General features: G+C 34.4%; 1 pseudogene; it reads right to left on the minus strand.

The window, feature by feature from the left end:
• Nucleotides 1–26,399, minus strand: part of LOC129222367 (zinc finger protein 583-like) — a 96,561-nt pseudogene that overhangs the window by 11,118 nt on the left and 59,044 nt on the right.

The raw sequence follows: 26,399 nt of genomic DNA on the forward strand, positions 1-26,399 counted from the left end.
CATGTTCACTACAAACAAGACTTTTTTTTTATTTCATGGTCTGCAAATAATTATAAAAAAAATCTAGTACGGATAGTGACCAAAATGCGTACGACTACTTCTTTCTCTATAACGCAGTTTAATTAACGGTTTTAAAATAATTCGTCCAATAAGTTCACGTACACCTACTTTCATTTTTTATTGTTTTACATAACTTAAAATAATAACTGTAATGTAGTCAGTGGACCCATTCCCACCTATCACGACCACTGTCTCTCTATAAATTAAAATCTTGGTGTTCTCTAAGGAATACTCTGTCCAAAGCAGCAAAACTTAAAAACGTGCTCTCTCTACCTGCATCAGTGTGAGATATCATGTATAACATTTACGGCAAGTATTCGGTTTTAAAAATTTGAACTAGAACTTAAATCTTGACAAATTTCAAATCGTTACAATACATTAATATTACTGTCTAACTATCATTTTTACTTACGAAAGTAGAAATGTGACGTCAATATAAAAATATAAAATGTATTGGACGTGCGTCTTTTTAGGCAAGTTACACTTATCCAATTTTACTCTATGGCATGGCACTAAATCACCATGAAAAGAGCGAGCATAGACATTTTGTAGTTTTTTTTAATTGTAAGTAAACTTTTTCTGCGAAATGTGCTTGCCTGAAAACATACAAAATAACCTATCACTTGAGACCTTCATTCGAAAAACACCGCCAAAAAATCGTCTATTAAGAACACAGACTGAATTCTTTATTTTCTGTACGGTGGACTATCTGTTTAGCTTTTGGACGTTGAGGGATGATTTCAAATTAATCTCAAAATATTGTAGCTGTGTCCAAGAACACTATTTTGTATATATTTGTGCCTGATAATAGAGATTGAGTTTTTTTTTTTTTTTGGTAAGCTCACGACTCTTTCTAAGGAAACATTCAATGATTTATTCCCGAATAAAAACGTACGTGAAAAGTACTGTTGCATTTTTTTAAGTCTTGGGGAAAGCAAAACCTACAAAGGCGGCACAACACTTTTCTTTCGAAGCATCACGTAAAAGGTTGCCCCACAAGATGTGCAAAAGATAATCATTTGTCTTTGCATTAAGACAATTTACGAGTATGTACCGCCCGTCTGATTCAACCTCAGACAACGTACCAGTGGATACTACAGAGCTCAAACAATATTCCTCATACTTTTTTGCTTTAAGATGATGTTACTTTTTCGGCAAATGCTTGATTTTCTGTGTTCTTTAAAGTATTTTGAAGATTTCAGCCTATAGAAAGTAGTGTGAATGTATTTTTTTACGTTCATTTAGGTAGAATTCATTCATTTGATTATCCAAAAGATATGTTGCATTGAAAAGCACCCGGGCAACGCCGGGTAGTAAGCTAGTTCGAAATAAAAAGAATTTGTTCCCCTAGATAGTTCAGTAGAAGTAGAAGCAAAAGCCAAAAGCTGCTATATCTACTAGAAAAAGCTAGAACGAACTTTTACACCTGATTTCGGCATCTATGCAGCATTGTCCCATTCCTTCCGCCGTCCCATTTCTTCAAACAGTTTCATCTGTGCAAAGTTTTCATAGAAAATTCATTTTTGCGAGTATTCTGTTGTTGATTTTTTAGTATTTGTAGTTTAAAGCTTCAGAAGCAGGATCAGAAAAAAAAGTAATTTGTGCTCATATAAATTTCTTGATCATGCCGATTCCCCACGCATCGCCACAAGTAGGATAAAACACATTTGCAAAGAAATCAACTACTCGAGAAATAATTATGACCTTCACGTTACGCAATAAAAATACCGATTAATGAAACTAATAATAATAATAACAATAAGTTCAGCTTCCTGTACGTATAGAAAGCTATAAATTCATTTTCAAGTTTAAAGCATGAACAGATCTCTCTTTTCAAACGTGACCTGAGTTATCATAATATTGTAATTATATTTCATTGCCCAAAATACCGAAAACGAAAGTCTTTATTTAACTATAGGAAATTAGATATTCATGTATGATATATGGCTCAACCAATTACGTAATAAATCAAATTACATTCAACATTTGAAATACAAACCATGCCTGTGTGTGTGGGCGTTTTGTTTTTTCCCTACCGTATTAAAGTATTAAAGCTGAAGAAAAAAAAAGTCAAAGAGAGTGAGACAGAGAAAACTATTCAAAAAAAAAAGAAAAACACTAGCAACCAGCACATGACTATCTCCGCCTCCGAAATAACTCCGTAAACATCCCTAACAGGTTCAGAGTTCCGGTTTAGTTCTATCGATTGGGTCGTTCATGCCCCCCCCCCTCCCCACAACACAAACTGAGGTTTGTTTGTCTTCAAAATTCAGCAGGAATTAAACAAGAAAGAATCTGGCCAGGTAAAAAAAAAGAAAAGAATCACTTATATGCTTGTGGCTTGTGTGTGTATGTGGGGGGGGGGGGAATATTTTTTCGTTCAGCACGCGCAAGCTCTGGACAGGATTCAAGCTATCGCATTTGAATCTTGTCTAGAAAATTTGGTCGGAGTTATATACACAAATTCCACTTTAAAGGAATCTCATATTACTGTATGGAAAAAAAAAAACTCTCTCTCAAGTTTATTTATAAAACTATTCATTCTTCAGCTCCGTTTCATCTGTCGACAAACGATTCAACAACAAGAAGTTTTGAATCTAAATCACATTCGTGCCTTGTTATTTTGGAGGAAACTTCAAATTGCGGCTCTGTGTTTAAAAAAATGAAAAACCTTCCAGCACAAAGAAACGGCTAGTCCCTGGAATAATGAAAACACCAAAATGAAAACTTAATTTGTGGATAAATTCCAGATCAAAGGATATGACTCCTTTTTTACTTGCTGTTCTATGTTTTTTTTCTACCAGAATTATAGCTCCTTTTACATCAATCCACCATGGGGATATTCTACGAACGAAAAAGAAAAGAAAACAGACGAAATCTTGGTAAAATAGTTAAGTTTCTCTCTTCAATGCCCGCGTGAGGAGAAAAGAACACACCCTCACTATCTGGCCCGACGAGAAGCCATGTCACCCTAGTCGGAAACTAGGGGCCCGGTCCTTGGCGGGGGGGGGGGGGGCGACACTGATGCAAAATCGAGAAAGGAAGAAGATAAGGAAAGAAAAAAGAAAGAAAAAGAGGGTAGTGGGGGGGGGGGACTTTCGAATCAGAGAAAACGTAAGGATTAAGTCAAATTTACTCCTTTGGTATTTTCTGTTGTGGCACTTAAAATCGAGTAAAATGTTTTCTCGTTAGCAGTTCTGATTTTTTTCAGCAGTTCTGAAGAAGATAAGGAAAGAAAAAAAGAAAGAAAAAGGGGGTAGGGGGGGGGATTTTCGAATCAGAGAAAACGTAAGGATTAAGTCAAATTTACTCCTTTGGTATTTTCTGTTGTGGCACTTAAAATCGAGTGAAATGTTTTCTCGTTAGCAGTTCTGATTTTTTTTTCTTTTTTCTTCCCTTTTTTCTTCGTTTCCCCTTTTCTTCTCTTTCTTTTTCGTTTTTTTTTTGGGGGGGGGGAGGGGCCCGGCGACATAACTGACTAAGGGCCCGCCTTGGCGCTCTGCAACCCTGCTCAATATGTGACACTACGTGGCAAACAATTACAACAGACATCCAACAATGATAGCACATGGTTGTTTTTCAGTCGTCAACATGAATTTTTTATGGAGGGGGTAGGAGGGGGGTTGTCACGTGACATTCCGTCGCACTACCAAATTTCAATAGAGTTCCGCAGTGGCGCAACAGCCCATGGGGCCAAGACCTGATGTGTCCATCTCAGCTTTCGAGACCGGCTGAGAAGGTGCAAGGCATTGGTCCTAACAGCAAAATTCGAACGATTTGGTACTTCTTCGGCGCTCAAAAACCCCTCTACCACCCTTCCCGGGTGCAAAAGTGCCTCCCAGTTTAATTTCGTTAAAATCCGACGTAAACTGCGGATATAAGTCTTTAAAAATCAAGATAAACCTTGTTTAGAATGTAAAAACAACTTAAAAGAAAGACATAGAGGGTGTTCTAATCATCCCTCGAACTTCGGGTAAAGTTCGTCTAGTGCAGCTTTTTAAAGGCTTTAACATGCTGCAAAAATCGAACAAATATAAACTTTTTCGATGAGATACTCTCAAATTTATGATTTCCCTTAAAATTGGAATAAAATCATGGTATCCTTTTTTTTTTTTTCTAAACGAAAGGTACCATGTGTTCTCTTCTTAACCTCTGACAACGTGTATACAAAATTCCATGATGATGAATTGAATACTAAAAGCGTGAAAAGGAAACAAACAAACAAAAATTACTTTCGTATTTATAACATTAGTAAGGATATTTCAATTTTTCTTCCTCTTCGACAAAACCGCAGACTATTATTAGAACTCGAAACATTCTAAATTACCCGCAAAACTTCAAATCTTTAGTTATAAAAATATTTTTGCCGAGACACCCTAACAACCCTAATAGGAATTTGATAGAATTAGAACAAAATACCCAAAATAAATGGCTTTTTCGGGTAAAGATTCGTAACTTAACTAAATGAAAAAGGTCGAGCTCAATCTTTTCTCTATACCCTAAGAGTAGCGGAATTTTTTCTTCTCAATATTAGCCAGTTGTCGAAGAAGTAATACATGAATAGGTGAAAACTAGAGACGAATCCTTAAATAGATACGAAAGCAAACCCAACAATGTCTCATAATCGTTGCGCATTTTACTTCAAGATGCATTGTTTTAGACGATGATAGCTTGCTGCCTACACTCACTGACCCTTTCTGAAGTTATTCTTTAGCTATGAAACATGAAAAAAAACGACTCACGTTTTTTGCAAGAAAGAAATTCTATTTCATCTACGTTCGATATTTATAAAGAGGCCAAAGTTGCCCTTTATCAAGTGCTCCCATATGCAAATGACGAGAAACGAAAAACTAGACGACATTTTAGACAGAGCAGAAAGTTTATATTCAGCTCAGGAACATGTGACGTCAATTAGAAACACGTCACAAATTTGAATTCTTAGTTTTTGAAACGAATTAAACTCTTTGAGAAGTCATCAAGGGATGATTAATAAACGACCCACAAAAAGGAAAAAGAAGCAATGTGTGTAGGTTTCGCGCCAATCTGTTCAGCACTTTGATGATCTTTGACTTGGCGAACGATTTTTGCGAAGAAAATGGCGTTTTCGCTTTTATGGTGGTGGTTCGATCTGCAATTAGCCTGGACAGATCGAGAAGGGAGATAAAAACTAAAGCAGCCATTGTTGTTTGCCGGATTTGGGAGTCAGTGGCAATGACCACACCTGTGAGAGCACGTCGTCGTTGCTCCTTTTGAGACACTGTCTAGACGGGAGATGAACTGGTGAAGGATGGAAAACGGGGCTGAGCTTTCTCTACCGAACCGGGTCACGGAAGAGGAAAAGATGGTTTTACAGGATTTTAGCTGACAAGCAGTTCTGAACTCACGACAGTTGTAATCGAGGTGGAGAAAAAAATCAAGTTTCAAATCGGCAGTCTCTCAAGAGTGCTCCCCCCTCCTCTCATTCCCCGCTGTTGGTTAACGATACGCACAGTTTAAACCACGACGCAAGGGTAAAATGTTAGCATTCAAATTCTTGGAATAGAAATTAAAGTTTTAAAGCGTTTTTAAATGCAGAATAAAAGTTATTCTTCTTCAAAGACGACATTTGAATAAATTAGGAGTTTATTACACATTTAATGCATTAGACTCAATACATTTGATATTTTACTACAATTAGTAATGCAAAAAGTTTTTTTTTTTTTAATCGAAAACTTTAGCGCACTAGCGCGTATATGTAGCACATTGAAAATTGTATTTTCATTCAAAAAAAAAAAAAAATCTGTCATTTGTAATGAATTATTACATCTCCCCCCCCCAACTCAACAATTTAATCAAGTAAATTTAGAATTTTCAAAAAAAAAAAAAAAAAAAAAAACACAATGCAAAATAACACAAAAATGTTTCACTGGGCCATTATACAAAAAACGTAGGTTTTTGAAGTTAGAATTCATGAAAAAAAAATCTTCAATTTTTTAAAAAGTTATTTATATTGTTCCTTTTAGGCACCTTTTTACTCTTACATAGTTAGTCACATTCTTTATTGGTTATTTTGTAACTTTCTTTTGTAGTTAAAATTTTGGATGTGAACGGAGGGTAACGGATAGAGTAAATATATATTTTAAATGTTATTTTTAAACTTTTCATTTAAATAAACATTGCATCTTGTATGAGGAACACGATTTGAACTGCTTAAAATGTACACATCTTTCTTAAAATAGATTTTTAAAAAAATTTGTATGCTCCATTTCTGATTGTATATCCTCCATTACATCTATACTCTAACGGGGGATACAAATACTTATGTTTTGCTATGATCATTGTGTTGATTTAAGGTTAACGCAACATGTTATTTAGAATTTACTTTAAAAAAGTGATTCAATTTTAACTATACTTTTTGTACACAAACAATTCTTTCCTTTTTAACTCAAGAACGGAGGATACACGAAGTTAAGGACCTATTTGACTTCAAAGAGAATAATGCTGAAATTCTTTCACACTAAGTTCTTTAGCTTCACTATGAAGACTTGGAATTGAAAAGGGTTAACTTGTGATTCTAAACCTCTGTAATGAGCTGCCAGTATTGTCGTCTATAGGAAATTCTATTACTTAATTAAATCCTGAAAGGATACAAGAAATACTGTGACAGTGGTTCAAAAGTGGAATGCTATATATTTTTTTATTTTACAACATAATTCTTTTAACCTATTAAAAAACATCAAGTGATTTAAATTTCTTATAAATCACTTAATAAATCTTATAAATCACTTATATTAAATCTGTAATATTTTTTTTTGTATTGAGTAAATAAATGAAAAAGTACATGGGAAGAAATGTGTTGTGACATGTAACGTAGGCGTACAAGTATCCCTCTGTTCAGTGAAAAAACATTTAAAAATTTTTATAACATCATTAATTGGTATTGATCATTTTCAAAATTTGTTATACTTTTCTAAATCTCAATAAAAGGGCCTAAAAACGTATATAATTATAAGTATATATTATAAGTAGAGATTATAAATATTTTTGAAACTAACCACCCTAGACCTAAAAAAGCGCTTTTTTTGTAGAATGCATTTTGTAGAATGCCCCACTGCAATTAAAATGAACTGTATGCTTAGAGCGAAAAATAATCTTTCTTTTAATTACTTAAACTGAAACAGAATCTTAAACTTCATTATCAATTATGCCACTTTCGACTGTGTTCTTCCTTCAATGAAAACATAAGAACGCATCTACAAAATGCAGGGACTACTGTTTTGGACATATTTGTAGAAATTCTTGAAAAGTTATAAAATTCTTAAACATTAAAAAATTAAAGAGTATATATCTGTAAGATATAAGAACTTCCCAGTACTCATAAATTAATTTTTCAAATTAGAGGACATGTAAGGACTACTCTTGAGTAAAACAATACCAGCAGCATTAAGTAAATATCACATGATTAAGAATAAGTAACACACTTCATCGTAAAAGTATACCTATAATTAAATTTCTATTTACTAATTCTGTCATTTGACAAAAAAAAAAAAAAAAAAAATGCGGACTTCTTTCTGGCATCAAACATTATAACCCCCAAAAATAACATTAAAAAAACACAATTCCTCGCTCACCTCTGAATTAATACTTTCAATGTATAGCAGTTTATTTTTTTTATTTTTTACATATCATATAGTATAATGCGGTTTTCACAAGCAAATTATTAAGAAATTTACTTCCTACACTAAACAGTAGCAGAATTTTGTTGCTTTAATTGAAAACCTATTTTTTCCCAAATGGGGCTGCGTTAGAGGCACTACCTTTTGTAGAACGATCCCTCAATGTAGCATCCATTCTTTCATGTCGCACCACTATCGGTGGATTTCATTACTACGAGAATTTTGACTCTCCGTTTCCCCACAAGATGGAAGCGTCTGGGCTCTAATCGATGCGAAACTGCACCAGAAATTTAATTTTGCCAAGAGAATTCCAAGTCACGCGAGTAATCGAGGAATCTTTTAAAAACAGCAAAATCATACGACATGGACGCTGTTGATTTTCTGCATCATGAAAATCCACCGACTGGAGCCTGGTTCGAACTTCCGCCTTTGAGCTTAAGAGACCAGAGTCTAACCACAACTCTGTCGCCTTAATTGAAAACCTTGTTCAATGGAAATCCAATCTTTTAGTGCGGTGAAGACATCACCCCCGAGGGTCCCCTGTTCCTATCACTGTCATGACTTGCCCAGATGGATACCTTCGGGAAGTTTTAATGAGGTGAGCAAGAATTATTTTTCTGTGTAAATTTAAACGAATATGGCGTTTGCACAGACTGAGTTTCTACGTGTCATTAGAGACATTGATGGTGCGATGGCAAAATAGACAAAATAATGAAGTATGGTTAAAGTTTTTTGTACAATAAGTAGAGAGACAGCAAAAGACAGTTGGAGAGAGTAAGAGAAGGAGGGACACGACAGTAATAATAATGTGTCTAGTGGTGGCATTACGTGATTATTCTGGCTACAGCTCATTACTTTGGAGCCGTGGGTGCGCAGACTCGAATCTGTGGCGAAACACTTCCCGCAGGTGCTGCACACGTAGGGCCTGTTCTTGGCCCTCTCCACCTGACTCTCGTGGTTACGCAGATGCTGCTGCAGGTTGGACAGTTGGATGAAAGCCCGGTTGCACTCGGGGAGATGGCACTTGTACGGCCGTTCGCCTGCAGCAAAGAGACAATGCAAGACGTCACATATCTAATGCAAACAGACACAATCTAAATTCTAAAAAGCATGTGCATATACTCTTTACATGAAAAAATTTAAAGAAAGAAAGGTCTACTATTTCTCGAAATGGTTTAAAAAAGAAAAGAAAAAGAAGAAAAAAAAGAATTTCTGAAAGTGTCCGAATATTTTTGGTAATACAGTGTACATCTACCGTGGGAAGGTAAAGCGTAGTATTTCTTAATGAAGTTTGCTACACTGTAAAGACGATTCAGAAACGTTCCTGGAAAATAATGGGCAGGTGATGCGCCCAATTTCAACCAGTAACATATCTTACAAAAACCAGGAACGTTTTCCGCTAGACTTCAGTAACTTTCCTGAAATTATCCTGGAAGCTTCCCGTTTAAATTCATTCGTATCACTCGAATTTTAGAGTAAACTTAGGTGGACATACTATAATAGTTTGGCACCTTCCTGCGATTCCAGGAGAGCTCCAAAAGCAGTGTTGCATACATGGCCAAAGCGAATTCAGAATTTCAAGTAAGTATTAAGAATTTTACTCGCCTGCAATTCTTCGCAAAGCTCTGTTGTCCATAGACTGGTTTGCACCCTTTGGATGCCTTATGAGTCTGGACGGGCCGCATTCGTACGAAAGCGGCTGCACTTTATAAATACGCTCAGTTAATCTTTAAACTGGGAGCAAAAGCTTTTTTTTTTACAACAGAGAGTAGACTGCATTCGGATATTTTGTAGCAATTCAGGAAACTTTTTGACAATGATACTTGATTTTTCCAAGAAGTGGATAAAAACCATTTAAAACCCGAACCGTTACACGGAAATATTCAGTAACGTTTCGGAATTTTTTTACAGTGTATAGTTAAAGAGACGAATTTTGGATTCTATACTAACAATAGAAATATGTTGGAATTTGACATTTTTTTCGTGTTTCATTTTCAGCGTTAACCAAAAGAGCAAGCTTGTACAATAAAGCTCAAGCACAATAGATGACACAAATGCAAAATAAATAAAAAACTTGTAGTTTCAGTACCTTACCTTCCCACGGCGGACATTAACTTGTATTAGTCATTCATTTTAATTAGATTAACTGTTATTAATAAATCAATGCTAATCTTCAAATACTATAGGAAATTCGGTTATTGAGAGTATATTAATCAACCTCTTGAGATATACTCGGTTCTCTTCAATACTCCGCTTTTTGATAGCCTTGTAAAACGCTGTTCTAAATCGCTACCTTTTTTCACTTACATTTGAGTTAAATCTATAATGAAAGCAACAACAAGTTGCGTGCTGTATTGAATTTGTTATATGGTTCCCAATTCCCTATCTATTTAGTAAATGTTTGCTTAATGACACACTTGAAAGACAACTAGTATGATAAAAAAAGATTTTAAAAAACAAAAACAATGAGAACAGAATGTACGACTGCAAACCGGTTGGTCGTAGAAAGAAATCTGTAAACAATAATTTTCGATTTGTTTTGTGTATGATTTCAAACCAACTGCCGGCTCTTTTTTACAGCCTAATGGTCTTCATAAACATGTTGATTTAATCGTCCACAATCAACTCTGACGAATATCCTCGGCATAGCAAAACGAAAACGATGTCCATGCATTTCGAGTTTTTCTCCAGTCTGTGGTTCTATTGTTGACTTCTCTTCTAATCAACGTCTCATATGCGGAAATAAAATTGTCGAAACGTTCATTAATTTTTAAGAAACGCCGGTTTTCGGCAATTCTGTTCAACTAAAGTGAGGGGGAAAAAAAAAACCAAGATTAAATGAAGGAGCAAGAGCTATTGTGACGTCACTACGTCACTTTTTCAGACACCTCTTAGCGTAAGCAATATTTAGTCATATCCATCAAGTAATCACAAAACGTTTGAAAAAATTGAATACAAAAGTAAAACTAACTATAATTTGATACAAATTATAGTTATACTTTTTATGTATAACTATAATTTGTTCGAATTCGTGGTCACATTAAATATTTTTGACATTATCGCCTTTTTTTTTCGAGGATTTTAGAGCAGCTTTCATCCACAAATCTGATGTTGTGAAGGTGACTCGTATTAGATGCTATTCTCTCCTAGATTTTTCATTTCCTCAAACTAATTTGTTGTTATTTCCTTATTATATGTGCTCTAACAATAATATATAGCTTATTTGGAAGAAGAGTGCCACAAAACGAATAAATGAAATTTTACAGCAGAAGCGTTTGAAGATGAACTCTTTAGGCTTTTTGCATTAAGAAAAGTAAGTTTGCTGTGCTCTCCAGTGGTCAATATAAGAACAAAAAATCTTCATTATTTTCCAAAGAAGATAACGTCATTTGAAACCATTTAAGCGAAAAAAAAAGAGAAAATTAAAAATTTCGTTTTGTGGCACTCTTCTTCCAAACGAGTGATATGTTCAAAAGTGTTGTTTGTAATTATATTAAATGTTGTGAACAAACAAACAAAACTATAAATATTTTCATTTAATAATCATCTTCACTTCCAAATTCCGATTGTACTGACTACATGTGGTGGTGGGATGGGGAAGGGGTGGGGCGTTATAATAGTTGTAATTAAATTTATTAGAGAAAACTTTTGGATTTATCTCATTTCACCTCATGTAATTGCTGTGAAAATTTTATTTCTATCGTATATGGTCCGCTTTGGATTCGCTACCAAGTAGCCCTCAGTAATGAAAAGAATGCGACCCACTGGCTCCTTCAATATCTCGTTTGTAATATTTTTATATGCATTTTTATGCATAACTCATTAAGAAACTCGATGAGGATAGGTCAACCCAAGTCGGATCTTGGGCCATAATCACTGGGACGGGCAATCTGCTGGTGCATACCTGTGTGCAGGCGGGTGTGCTGTTGCACGTGAGAGAGCTGTTTGAATCTCCGGTCGCAGTAGGAACACTTGTAGGGCTTTTCTCCGGTGTGGATGCGGATGTGCTGCAGCAGCTGGTGGTTGGAGGAGAAGGACTTGAGACACTGCTGGCACTGGTAGGGCTTGATGTCGCCGCGGTGCGCCTCCCGCGAATGGTGCTGCATCGCAGACTTGTGCATGAAGATCTGCAACGACAACGATACGAACCATCTTATAAAATTCATTCAAAACATTTATTGTTTCAATTATTGTCAGTATTCATATAATGCGTTTACGCGAAAGATAGACAGACCAGCGATTCTTAACCGGTGGATAGGATTTTAATCCTGAATGTTTATTTACGTATTCATATTTATTGTGATAACTACTTATCTTCACATTTAATATGTTTTTGTGACAGTTCTTTAATACTAGACGTCATTTCTTCATTACAAGCATTAATTTGTAAAAAATAAAAAATTAAAAAAAAAAAAAAAAATCCACACCGGTTACGACTCTCGGTCTCTTTTTTTTTTTTTTTTTAAATCTTTTTGCAAAAAAAAGTAAGACAAAAACCCCACCGGTCCCCGAAATTTTTCAAAAAGCTTTTGTTAGTTCGTAGGTCGAAAAAAGTTCAGAAGCGCTGCATTAGGCGTAAACAAAAAGAACGTAAATGTGCCATTTGGCGACGTCAATCACGTATTTGACTTGGACAAGAATTAATCGGTGCCAAGCAAACTTGAGAATACTGTTGGTTTATTTATTTATTTATTTTTTTAATTCGGGAAATAGCCATCAAAAGTGGCCATAATGGCATTTTTTTTAAAAACTTTAGGTTTATCTTTTCCGCAAACGCAGTATAGATCTCAAGCTCAAAGTTAATTGCTCGGCAACAGTGCCATGTGAAGGTAAAGGGAATTGTCTTTAGAAATGAGGTTTTGAGGTATTTGAAGAAACATGTTTCGAATTTCATATTAACAACTAGTTGCGTCGCCCGGCTTTACACGGTCCACCTCGAAAATAAAAGTTATGTCAAGTGACGCGTGTTCAACACTCAGGCTTGAACAAAAAGAAAAAAAAATCAGTAAACTTTTGCGGCAGATTGCGGGACAATAACCAAAAAAATAAACATTTCTAATCCCCCGATTACAGAAGAAGCCTTTAAAACAAACTCTAGAATTTTATTTGCTCATAGTCGAGACAAAAAATGGCAACAGATATTTCGTCTCAACGATTTCTTCACGCTATAAATTTTAATAAAAGCATTGTTACAGAAAGTTGAGATGAAGCACTGAATAATAATTTGAATGGAGGAAAGCCTTCAAAAAATAGGGATTTTATGTCTAAGTGCCATAATTAATAGTTTTTAATTGATATCTCCGCTAATTATTATCAGAGAAGTATGTTAAATAGCCAAACATAAAGGCAGGAAGATTACGAATCCATCGATACCTGGTTCGATGGTCAGTTCACTGTCGCTCGGGAGAAGAAGCTTAGACATAGGTACATACGCTCAGTTTTTAATTGTATAAGATAGAGAAATGTTGAAATTTGACGTTTTTTACCGTGATTTTCCTTTTACTGGAAACCAAATAAGCAAGCTTGCACAACAAAGCTAAAGTGCAATAGATGGAAAAAAAAAATGAAAATTTTGCAGATACTGTCCTTCTCACGACAGAATTGCGATAAGGCTTGTTTGTACAGGTAAAATCCTTTTGCTTAATCTATGTTCAGTAGAGTTTTCCCCAATAGTTTGGCATTGAGGCAATTCTACTTTAACGAAATATCAATTGTTACACAAAACACTCTACAAAAACTTCAAATATGTTAGATTGTTTCATTGCGTATGACTTTTGTGAAGAACATAAACTTCGCAATGCGATGCAATTAACATTTTCAGATTTCTAGAAACAGTGTTTATTTAATACTTTCTTGAATGAGTAAGGAACGTGTCTCATGACTTACGTCCGTTACTGAAACAAACATTTTTTTTTTAATATTGTTTCCTGAAATCTTAAACAATTAATGGCATTATGTAGAAGTAGAGTCCACGTTCTTCCTAAGATTCATGCAAGGAAATCAAGGGTCTAATATATTTGTAGCTTTTGTAGGGTGTTTTGTGCGGCAATTAATACGTATGTTACTCTAGGATTGCCCCTTGCTAACCTGTTGCTAGAAGTCTTTTAAACTCAAATACTGTTAACATAGAAAAAAGGTTTTCCTGCTAGTGAATCAGAAAAATCGCAAGTAATTCTTGCAGATAATACGGAGAAAAGTTCTCAAGTTTGTCATTAAAAAAGGCTGCTGAAGGAGAGTTGGTAACCAAAAAACCTTTTAATTTTTTTTTTTTTTTTTTTTTTTTTATGTATGGTAAAATATTCAAACTGAGCGTTCAAATGACACCGAATTCATGTTTCTATGTCTATGAAAAGGTAACTCAATTTAGATATTAAAGAATCTATTAAAATGTACATACTATTTCGCTTTCAAACGCGATTTTCTCAAAACGTCAATTTTAAACTATAGAAAACTACTTTACATATCACTTTGAAAATTTCACCACATTTCATTTATCTGAACTGAAATTTTTGCTTTAAGACTCAACACGTTTTCTGTTCAGCTGTTTTTATAGTCAAAACCAGCTTTTTCTTTTTTGATTCAGGAAGTGACGAGAGTGGCTGCCGCTCATATGAATCACGTTTGTTTTCGTATAAGCGGGTTTTCAGTTTTGATTCCAAAAAGCTGCTGATTCAATAAAGCGGCTAATTCGATTAACCACTGATTCAATTAACCGGCGCCCACTGTATTGGTAAAAAATTAATAAATTAGGAAATAAACAAAGTTGCTTTTATATTTTATTTCAGTAGACTCTTAGATATCTCTTTAAAAATACTGCAAAAATTGTAAGTTTCTAAAATTAAAACTTTTTGAAAATAAGGTACATAAAGTTCCGCAATCGTACATTACGCGTAGACAGGGTACAGACTCCCCAAACGCTGATACAAAATCAGGGACTCTTTCTTTAGACCCATTTAGAACAATTTTCATTCAAAAATAACTATAATATAGTAATCAAAAAATTTATGAAAAAACTCAATGCTTTATTTACAAAAATGTTGTGAAACTAGAACACAGTTTCAGAATAGTTCTTGAAAATTCACTCTATCAAATGCAAAATCTACTGATATTTTCATGTGTCGCTACTTTATATTTAATATCATATTCACATCAATTTATTTATGCTATTTATTACTTATCACCTGCATTTCTTTAATGTTTAAAACCCGTACATTTAATTTCTTCTTTTTATCTTCTCTGCTACTTCATTTTCTTTCGACAACGCATTAATACGTGAGTTAGTCAGCATATATAATATTTTTGTTTCCTGTTGTGAATGAATGAAATGAGTTTGTCAGGATTGGGCCAGATTACTATCTCAAGAATTATATTTAAGAAAACTTACTAATAAATACTAATGAATTTGTCATTTTTTAAATTTGATATCTCAATTTATGTTTATACTTCAGACTATTATGACTGAAAGAAACAGTAGCCACGATACTTCTAAGGGCTAAAATTGTTCCTTTCTCTCAACCAATGACAAAAATATCAATTATGATAAAAGTGATGGTAAAGTTTTTTTAACTTTTTCCGATTCTATCCAACTTTCAAACTTCCACGACCGAGACCAGTGAAATTTTGAACGCTTCAAGGTATTATTGTCTCACGCTACACGAATCTACATTGAATTTCATATTATTTTAACTATACTTAAATTACATTGGTGGGTTTAGCTCTAAAAACGATTGTTTAAAAAAAGAAAGATTATAGGATCTTGGTAAATGTGATAAGCATAACTCAACTATAGAACGCTGTATCACATTGGTCGTTTTTGTTCCAAACTACAGATGTAATATTTAATTGCAAATTTCGACTAACGACAGTTAATTTTAAACCCTGATATATGCATAGATAAACAGATAAATATATACTACATGATTCACCTTGGGTTGTTTTACGTACTTCAAACTAGACGCAAAGATCCAGACAGCTCATTTAAAACCAGTGGGGAAAAACGCTAACTACTTCTGTCCTTAAAATAATACCTTTAACATGTTATTTAAGCCGATTTAATCCAACAAAAGATGAAATAGTTTATGTAATAAGGTTTACTAAAAGAGAATACGCTGGGAGAGAGAAGCACTTTTCTTCTTCATTGAAGCGAAAAACGTTAACTACTTGAGTGTGAGACACCCCCCTTTGTTTGACCAGCTTCTCTTGCATGTAAAAACAGTCCACCACCCCCGCCGCACATGAAGAAAAAAAAATACCATAAAATCCGAACGAAAGGGTTAAATTTTGTGGTTAATATTCCAGAATAAAATACTAGAGCTAAATTGGTGAACTGCAGTTCACAAATTAGCATAATGGTGTTTAGATACGGAATAACAATCAACCATTCCAACAATGCAAATTGACTACCGGAATAGAACCGCAAGTGTAATGATGATAGATGTAACTGGTTGTTGGATTAACGAAGTAGTTTTTTGAAGAGTATTCAATACTTTCGGGATTAAAGCACGATATATTTCTATTAAGCATAAGCCTGTCATCAGTTGCGTTCTTAGCACGGTTGTCACACGGGGCGGTAATTTATAGCGTCAACCTTCACCATTGCTGACAAAAAAATTAAAAAAAAAGGGATTAATTTGATTTTTGAATTCAAATTATGTGTTTTGCAATCACGAGTTGCCACAGAACCCTAAAATGTTTCTAGAAATGGCTCCTATCCCCTCAAGCCCGTCTTTCCCCCTTGACAGTTACGTGTGTACAGCTGTGTCTGCAGGCATGTGTATGCAGGCGTGCGTGTGTAAGCTTGTGTGTGCGTGTGTGAATAGACCTGTGAGTGTGTGCACATAGGCGCGTGTGGGTGCGTGTGTAGGACATGGACGTCCTAGCTCAGTAGAACCGGATTCCGGGAGTAGCTGCACCTACAGAGGCCCCTGGTCCAAGTTGAAAAAGGAACCACAACGCCACGACAATCAAATGAAAACAATTAGCAATGGTGATTGCTCAAAAAAAAAAGCATTTGAATTTTGACGTCTTGAATTCAAACACATTTTTCGCTATCACGGATGGCGATAGGACCCCACTCGTTGAGTTTCTTGTTTCTACAAATGAGCTGGAATGAAAATGGAGAAGAGATTCACATTCGTCATATTATGACTTGGTACTTTTCTAGATTAAGTTATACGAGGCATATCCACGAAAATAGAAATGCTCATTAGGATGCGGTAATAAAAAACTGGTTATTATGTCGAATTTGTACTCGTATACTCGTAATAAAGATTAAATTTACCCTGTTATATACCCTTATGGCATTTTTATTTCTTATCAATCTAATATGAGGAAAATTAATAACCTGGAAAATTTGTATTTAGATGGAGTTATGCTTTTTTTAAAGTTCATCTATGTTGATGTTTTTCCTAAAAAACGTTATTTTGTGAAACCTTTTTTAATAGTGAATTTGCTTAAGTTAAGCCTTGTATGAATGCATACGATTTGTAACCATGGCGACGACAATTTATCCTCTTAAGAAATGTTGCTTGGCATATAAAGCCATCATTACAAACGTTTGAATGCTGAAGTCCAATTCTTCTGGGATTTGTACGAAAACTCACTTGAGAGTTCAGTGTTAAGGAAATTGCAATATTTTTAGGTTAAGGAATTTTTAGTTTTATTCCACGTGAAAAAAAAATTGCCAAAATATCAAATTTTGCATGCGATATAAGTTAATGGTTTTTGAGTTTTAATTATAAAATCATAGTTAAAAAGTTTTTCTTTAAACTAAAGAGGGTCGCATCAATTTCTAGAAAATGGGTTCGCATGCATAAAAGTTTGAGAAGCCCGGCATTTTAGCTGATTTATTTCTTTCAAAAATTTCTGGTGATTAAAAACTTTTGGGTCAAAAAAAAAAAAAAAAAAAAAAAGAGTCTTATAATGCTGTAAGTTTTATTGATCCTATATTTTGTGCAACTAAGGGATGATAAAACCTGCCGCAATAATAGCATTGCGCGGGGTTTAGGTTGTGAATTAAATGCATCATTGCAATGCGTAAATCTTAATATCGCTGATTTGTAGTTGATGAATCCGTATACTATAGCAATGCATCTGATGCATCTTGAACGTCTTATGTATAATTGTATATGGTTCATCTTTGAGTGCACCAGATGCATTTTTTTTAACGTGCATCAACTACACTACGAAAGTTCCACACTTTCAGTCAGCAAAAGAGTTCATAGGGGACGTCCACAGATAGTGCCAAGCTTTGAGAGGGGAGGGGGGTTGTGAAATTGTAATAGTTTGTGGCAAGGAGGGAGAGGGTAAGGAAGAAGCGTCACAACTCACATTTTTTTAAATTAATAATATGCTTATATAAAACAGCGTGAAGTGTGACAAAGGGGGAGGAGGGTGAAATTTGTTGAAAAAAAGTGTGATGTCATTTGTATATGGACAAGCCTTATACAGTTGCGGGGAAAAAAAAAAAACGAAATAGAAACGTAACCCGAAACGTTAAAAAAGTGAGTAAATCTTACTTTACTGACTATTAACGCTTAAATTACTCGGTCTGCTTGGATTTCGCATTGATGAAAATACATATTTCATGCCAGAAATACTCATTTTGGTTTTAAGTGCGTTGCAATGAACCACGGGAAGTGCTGTGTAACACTTTACATATCACACCGTCGTTTCCAACATTCCTCATTTTCTTACTGTGTCGGGAAGTACGGAGACCGAAAACTCATGAGCCGGATAGTCCAGAGTTTACTGTACTTGAACAATATATCAACAAATAAAAGTCAAATGTGCATACTAAAATCATCCATTGATAGAAGAATAAGAAATTTAGACCTTGCCATAAGAAAATTAAATTTTGGCGAATAATCAACTAAGATAATCTGAAAGGATCTTCAGCGTGCGAATTTGTCGAGCAAGAACGATGCTTGTTCCTTGTCACTTTACGATAAGGAAAGTGGGATGAAGCCACCATGTAGTAAGAGAGCCGTCTCATAACTTACGTAGATCAACAAGAAATCGTTCCGCGATTCACCCGCTGACAACCCCTGATCTATATGAATCAAAATAAGAATGCGTCTATTAAGAAATGGCTTTCGTTTGGTCGCTCGCGTTTTGAGACGGACCCCGAGGCTACCCGGGTTATCTGGATACACTCTACGCTCGAAGAGACAATGCTCACCGGCGCGTGGCATGTAAATCAAGCAGATGTCTGTATCTGATAACAACAGGCTTTCTATTTACAGACAAAAGGATGGACAATATTAACGGAGGTCGTAGAGGTGCGAGGAAGAGAGAAAGGATGGAAAATCAACGTAGTTTTAATCGCAATTTTAATTGCGCATTGAAAAAATAAATGTTACATTTCTATACGCGGTAGAATTCCATTATACTGAGCTTCGGTATACCGGGAAACCATATGTTTGTATCTGATTACAGGCTTTCTATTTACAGGCACAATGGTGGGCAATATTAACGGAGGTCATGGGGATGCGAGGACGATAGAAATGATGGAAAATCAAAAGAATTTTAATCTGACTTTTAATTGCGTCGAGTGAAAATATTAAATCTGTTACATTACTATACACGGTGGAAATCCGTCATATTAACCTTCGGTATACCGATAAATCAGATGTTTGTATCTGATTACAGGCTTTCTATTTACAGGTTCAACGATGGGCAATATTAATGAAGGTCATGGGGATGAGAAGACAAGAGAAATAACGGAACATCAAAAACATTTTTATCTGATTTTAAATTCCGTATTGAAAAAAAATAAATTCTGCGATATTTATCTACACGGTAGAATTTCGGTATACCGTGGAACTGGATGCCTGTATGCAATAGCAGGCTTTCTATTTACAGGTAGAATGATGGACCTGTAATATAGATATTAACTAGCAGTACCCGCACAGCGATGCCCGTGCTAAAAATTTAATGGAAGTCTGTTGAATAAAAAGAATTGACGCCCCCTCCGCCTCTGATGTGAAATGATCGTTTTTTCTTTTGTTTCTTTTTTGTATAAAATGCGTACACACCTTTTCAAAAAAAAAAAAAAAAAAAAAACTATTTAAGTTTCTTTGGAGTTTAAAACTTTTCGTCAAATCGTTAAATTAGATTTACAGTTGCTTTAAAACTCTATTTAGCGAGTGAAGCGGTTTTTACTGCAATATAAAATAGTTCGCCAAATAAACAAAAAAAAAAAAAAAGACACCAAATAATATCTTTCAAATGTAAAAATAATTCTGCAGCTCTATTGTTTATCGCCAAACTTGCCCAGCAACCACGCTATCATAATCCATCCGTCTAACGAAAAAAAAAACACATCCTGTGGAACATTCAAACATCATCGTCAGAAAAAAGAAGAAAATGTCGTACATTTCACTCGTATAAAAACAAATCAAAAGTTTCTTTTCTTTCAAAACAAATCGCCGAAACAATGATTTACATTAACGGTTGCCTTAAAAATGTAATCCTAGACTGAACTGCTCAGCGCCTAAGTGCCAAGCGCCGACGCTAACGGAACCAGGCCCTTTTGCGAGTGAAGCGGATGTTTTTTCTTTGGCAATAATAAATGTTTCGCCAAACAAACAAAAAGGTATAAAATCACATTAACAGTAGCTTTTAAATCTTTATATATTAGGAGTGCGTTGCCCGGCTTTGCCCGGTCTACCTTGAGAACAAAAATTGTATCAAGTAACATATATTTAACAATCAATTAAAAGAATAACTTATTAACTTAAAGAATAACTTAAATAAAAGAAAAAAAAAACACCATGCAAAATTACCCTTTCAAACAATGACGACGTATATTAAAATACTTTAAGAAATTACTAGTGGCACCCGCACGGCTTCGCCCGTAATAGAAAAAATTAAAGGTCTTTTGGTTCGCTTGTATATTTACAAATAATGTATGGTGAATTTTCTCGCCAATTGGCTTGTACCGACGTTACAGTTCCACGTTATGATAATTTCGTATCTCGCCAATTGGCTTGTGCCCATGTTACGGTTCCACGTTATGATAATTTCGTCATTTATGATAGTTTTTTTCTTAAAATTGGAATAAAAAAAGAACCACATCGAATTTTCGAAAAATCGCTTCGAGGTGCACACCCCTATGCTACATACTAACTGTGTGCCAAATTTCATGAAAATCGGCCGAACGGATTAGGCGCTATGCGCGTCACAGACATCCTACAGACATCCAGACATCCTCCGGACAGAGAGACTTTCTGCTTTATTATTAGTAAAGATAGAGTCATGTGGATAGGAGAAAGAGGAAAATGATGAAAAAAAGAATTATTTTTTATTTTTTAATTGCGTGGAGGAAAGATAAATTCAGTAAAAAACAAATTTTCAGTGTTACAATATTCATATACACAGTTAAATTTCGCTATACTATTCTTCGGTATACAGCGGAACCAGGTGATTGTATCTGATAACAACAGGTTATCTGTTTAGAGGTATAAAGATGGGTAATATTAACGTAGGTCGTGAGGGCGCAAGGGATGAAAGAAATGATCAATCTATCCCTTTATTGAAATTAAAGGGGAGAAATTTCGATATTTTTCTTCATTTCTTAATAAACGAATACGTTCGGTTATATTTATATATGAAGTAGAATATATGTCATGCTTCGGTATACCGCAAGACATAGCGATGGTACTCTAACTTCTTTGGTAATATTTTGTCCACCGATATTTTAAGAACTGTTTGAAAACCTAGTTTTCTTTAACATTCGAAGTCGTGCGTTGCGCGTCTAATACATTTTACACACACTATCTATTTCAACGTTATAGACTTCATGCCTTCCAAGAGAATAATAATAATAATAGCAACAACTAAAGCCAGGATTATAAGTCTTAAACCATCATTAAAATTTGTAACAAGTATTAAATAAAACCTAACTAGTTCCCCTGTATTATATAAATCAGTATATCATTTAATCGTTAAGAAAAAAATATCAATGCAAGCTATCTCGATTTAAGTGAAAATTTCTACACATAAAACCTTTAATAACTGACAAAAAGGGGGGGGGGGACTTAATAAGAGTTTAAAAAAGGGATACAAGTGGACCTCTCTTAAAGTTCTGAGTAAAACGCGCGAAAAGTTCAAACCATCGGCAAACTTTCATTGAAAAGTATTTCTAAGTCATGCTGTACAGCAGCACCTGCAAGGGGTATATTTGCCATTTCTTAACACGAAACAGATCAGAGTTTCTCCTACCTTGTCACATTAAAGTAAAGAGCAGCTGCGAAATACATGCAAAGATGTAAAGCTTGGCTACGAAAAAATGGCGGGTAAACTGGAAGCGAAAACACACCACTTCATTTTCTAAAAGGTAGAATCAGCTAGAGCGTACAAGCAGCGAAATCGAGCGTTCTCGCCTATCCTTCCCTTTACCAAATAAAGTGGTCCGTTTCCGCTGAGAGTTCACCCGCCATCTCTCCGTGGTCAAGCTTTACTTCACTCTATGAACTAGTATCAAGAAGCTATCTATTCTTGAGGTTCCTCACATTTGCGAGTTATTGCAAGCAAGTGAAGTCGGCAGACCAATTTTATGACGAAATTAAGTAAGAACTAATCGCTAATAAAAGTAATATTGATAGTAGTACGTTCATTAGGATAATTTTCTAAAATCGACAAAATTAATTATGGTGTGTTTTAAGTTTAAAATTGAATGGTTGAGGCGAGTTAAAGTTCGTTTGTTATATTTATGGGTCGTGTCGAGCAATAAGTCTCTTATATACACATACAACTACACTGGTGGTAAAAAAAAATGCATCACCCGCGCCGCAAAGGAGAGGAATATCATCCCGACTGCATTCATCACACTGTCAAGCATCCCGTATCTCAGATGATTTGGGGATGTATTTCTGATCAAAGAGTTGGTGGGCTTCACTTTGTGCAAGGAACAGTAAACGCTCAGGTGTATATTGGCATTTTGGAGGAGAAATTGCTTCCTACTATCCGGGATCACTTTACTTCAGTTCCAAACATCATTTTCCAGGATGATTCTGCTCCGTACCATAGGGCAAAACTGGTAAGTAACAATTTAAAAACCTTTATCCTGCCATTAGACTTCAATTGACATGGGGTTAAGTAATTTTTTTCTCTAAACTTACATGCAGGTTCAGAAATGGAAAAATGAGCATGGGGTCAGCAGTTTGCCTTGACCCGGAAACAGCCCCGATCTACGTAAACAATTATCGGATTCCTGCTGTTAAAAGTTTATTTCATAAGTTTTGCAGAATTTCACATACATTTATCGTTAATCGGTCGACCAAAACTTCTCACATAATCCCATTTTTGTGAAAATGCGAGGGTGATGCAATTTTTTTTACCAGCACTGTATGTATATGTGTGTGCATATGTCATTGACATAATAGGTTTAAAAATACCGCTCTGGGAGGGAAAAGGAATGTTCAATTTCGCATTTTGTAACAGAAACAAAAATCACACCTTTTTGAGTCATTATTTTTGAAAAAGCACCATTCTGCCAATTTTTTCAATAAATTTCTATTATTAAACGCAAATACAGCTGTCGAGCAAATAAAAATAAGTTCGGAGACAGGTGTCAAGCAACTCCATCTTACCAAAAAAAAAAACAAACCCCTTCATCACTTTTAACGTATTTTCTTTTTCAACACAGAAATGAGGGCTCTTACCATCACGTTCCGTATTATTTATTAAATAATATGGTTGAATAAACTATGTAAATTCAGTATATTTGTTCGCAGAAGGAATTTGAAAACTTATATAAACTATTAGTTTCAAATAAATAAAGTCATCAATCAAAACTTGACATGTTTTTGTAATACTGTTTTTTGCTTAGTAGGGCTTTTTGCTTCATTTCTTTACTTTTAATGTTTCTCAATGCACTGGAAGACATTCAAATGGCACAAGTGTTCAACCAAAAGATTTTGAAGTTTTTTATTTTGTTTTCTATGAGCGGGAAATGACCGATCTACGAATTCGAACGAAGACAATACAACTTTTTAAAAAAGGAAAACAGAAAAAAAAAAGCTTTGTTGAGGTTTTTGACATTTTTGAACGGTAAAAAAAAGAAAAGCTGCAAATTGAATTCCAAGCAATTTAAAAACTATCCAATGAATATTTTTATACAAAGCGCTAGCGAACTTGGAAATGGCCAGATTTTTAATTTATTTTTAATGGAAACTGCAAGCAGCGTACAATGCAAAAGCAGCATGAACAATAGCTTTTTCCTTTTGCTTTTCTATTATTTTATTTCTCTTTCAAAATTTTTTTATTTATACCGGATGATATACGCAAGAAATCGATCCTGAGTTCAGAGAACCGCAAGATTTAGATGACGAAAAATTGAATTTCATATATAATATTAGTCATGTTATTTCCTTTTTTTCTTTTTCTGGAAACTATATCTTCACAATTTTAATAAGTTATGTTGCACACTGCACAAAATTAATATTTTAGCACCAGTGATCATTCTGAACTTTTAACATAAAAGAGCCGGCAGCCGAATTCACGGGCAATTACTAGAGCTGTATTCTACTTTTTAGAGATGCACCGAATACCAAATTTTGCCGAACATCTAATACCGAATATTTGGTTACAATTTTAACCAAATACCGAACATCTGATTAATTTTTTAACTAATATTTGTATTTTTATTTTAGCCCAATTTAAAACGGAAAATGTCGATCTTATTTATGTCTTTTGTGAAATGTATATGCATTTCATATAACACCCTATATTTTTAACATTAAAATTTAAATTCATAATTTAAAACAAATAGAAAATAAAATAAATGAGTTCAAAAAAAAAGGAAATTAAAATGGTAAATGACTAATTCGGTTTATGTTTAGCCGAAATTCTTTATAACGTGATCAAGTTTCTTTTCTAATAGATGATTTGACGACTGATAATCATGTATGTATACATGTTATAAATAAAGAATCTTGCAGGGAATTTAATGTTTTTTCAACATAATTTACCGGTCTTAAACTTTGAGAAACAAGACGGGCCCCTAGTCAGTTTCTCACAGGGCCCCCGCTTTCCCCTCCCCAAAGAAAAAGGAAGAAAGAAAAAAGAAAAAGAAGAGATAAACAAAAAGAAAAAACAAATCAAAACTGCTTACTAGAAAAAAAAATTAACTCAATTTTAATTTCCGCAACAGATACCAAGAGTAAATTTTTAAACGATCATAATTGTAACTCAGGAATACTTAAAGTTAATTAGTTCAAAAAGAAAAAAAAAACGACACAGAAATTTACACACCGAAACTAAATTTTCATACATTGAAACTATGAACATTCACAATATTGAATTTATTTTTCTAAGCAACTTTTCTTGCTCTTTGATTTGCGAAATGATTTATAACTTCATCGAAGTTCAAGTTTCTTTTGAGTTTGTTTTTTAGTGTTAAAACTCCGAGACTAGTTGCCCGTTGCAATGTACTTTAGGAGCGCTGTTGGAAAATCAATCTTAAAATAAGAGTGTTTGATAAGCAGGTAGTATTTTATCAATACTTAATCTTCGTTTATCATGTAAGATGAAAAGCTAAGCTTTTAAATAAAATATCTTTTTGCAATGCTATGTCTAATGTCTGAAGACAATCCTTTGAAGAATCTTTGATATTGCTCTCTTTTATTAACGATGAAAATTATGAAAAGTTCATTTTAAAAAATATTGCAGTTTATTTTATAGTGATAGACAGAGGGATGAGTAAAAATACATTGAGACGTGCCCGAAAGAGTGTAAACATGCCACTGACGTCATTAACACTATTCGAATTCTCAATTCAACACTGTCTCATGATTTCTTAAGATCGTTTTTTTTTGGGGGGGGGGGGGAATCTATTAAAAATATATGTACAAAAGATTACATGCACGGAATGATTGACATTTATTTCATTACACTTTCATCCTCCCTTATAATTAGTGAGTACATAACGTTTGTTTATTTGCAAACACTCAGACTAAAAGAAAATTTTATTCTTTACGTTTTCGCTAATTCAGAGTTTTTTTTTTTTTTTTTTTTGCTCGTTTACATGTTTTCCCCCTTTTTCTTCTTTTCTATTTCTTTTTTCTCTCGTTCTTTGTTTTCTTTCTTTATTTCGTCAGTGTCGCCAGGGGCTCTCAAGGCCGGGCCCTAGTTTCCAACTAGCCTGATATGAACTCCCAACTTATGTGTACAGAATAAAGAGACAATATCACAGACCCAGACTGGACGGGAAAATTCAACTTTCATCCATAGAGCCTAATAATAAAAAGATCTTCGACAACACAGTAAGTACAACTCATCTAACTAAAATTTAAACTTTGAAATTTAGTTTGAACGAGTTGCTTCAAGCTATTTTAAGGGAATTTGGGTTCGTTTTTAAGTTACTTTTTGAAAGACAGTATTTGAAATAATTTTCGTTTTTATTGCAAGTAAGCGATTTTCGGATTGTTGCATTTACACTATACTACTCAAGGGGAAAAAAACAAGGGTTCCACGAAAAAAGGGCTCATCAAAAACTGTTTTACAAATTGCAGAAATTAATAACCCCAATGTTAAAGGATTTGTGTTTGTCTGATGGAGGAGCGTTTTTTTGACCGTCTGATATTGGTTTCCCATGTTGCCTATTATTTTCTAAAAAGAAGACAAAACCAAGTCCAGTGGACGCCGGTTAATTGAATCCGCTGTTTTATAGAATCAAAACTA

The sequence above is a fragment of the Uloborus diversus genome, chromosome 5 (genome assembly GCF_026930045.1).
Source record: "Uloborus diversus isolate 005 chromosome 5, Udiv.v.3.1, whole genome shotgun sequence".
Lineage (NCBI taxonomy): Eukaryota > Metazoa > Arthropoda > Arachnida > Araneae > Uloboridae > Uloborus > Uloborus diversus.